Source organism: Hypomesus transpacificus, chromosome 26 (genome assembly GCF_021917145.1).
Source record: "Hypomesus transpacificus isolate Combined female chromosome 26, fHypTra1, whole genome shotgun sequence".
In the NCBI taxonomy this organism is placed as follows: Eukaryota; Metazoa; Chordata; class Actinopteri; order Osmeriformes; family Osmeridae; genus Hypomesus; species Hypomesus transpacificus.
Genome location: NC_061085.1, coordinates 5,061,796 through 5,062,097, shown reverse-complemented (window position 1 = coordinate 5,062,097; position 302 = coordinate 5,061,796).

The window sequence follows — 302 nt, the reverse complement described above, 5'->3', positions numbered from 1 at the left end:
AGCATTTGCGGGTGTCCGGGAGCCGCTATTGAAATGCGGGAGACTCCCGGAACTTCCGGGAGACTTGGGATGTCTGCGGTTCTCCTTTGCGTTTACATTTAGTTATTTAGCAGACGCTTTTATCCAAAGCAACCTACAAGAAAGAGCTTTACAAAAGGTGCATAGGTCAATGATCATAAACAACGAGATAGCACCCAAAATTATGTGGGTAGCCAAAACATGAAGCATACATTGTGAAAAGCAAATAAGAGCCGATGGGTAGAACTAGAAGAGCATGTAGTTAAACAAATTACAATTAAACT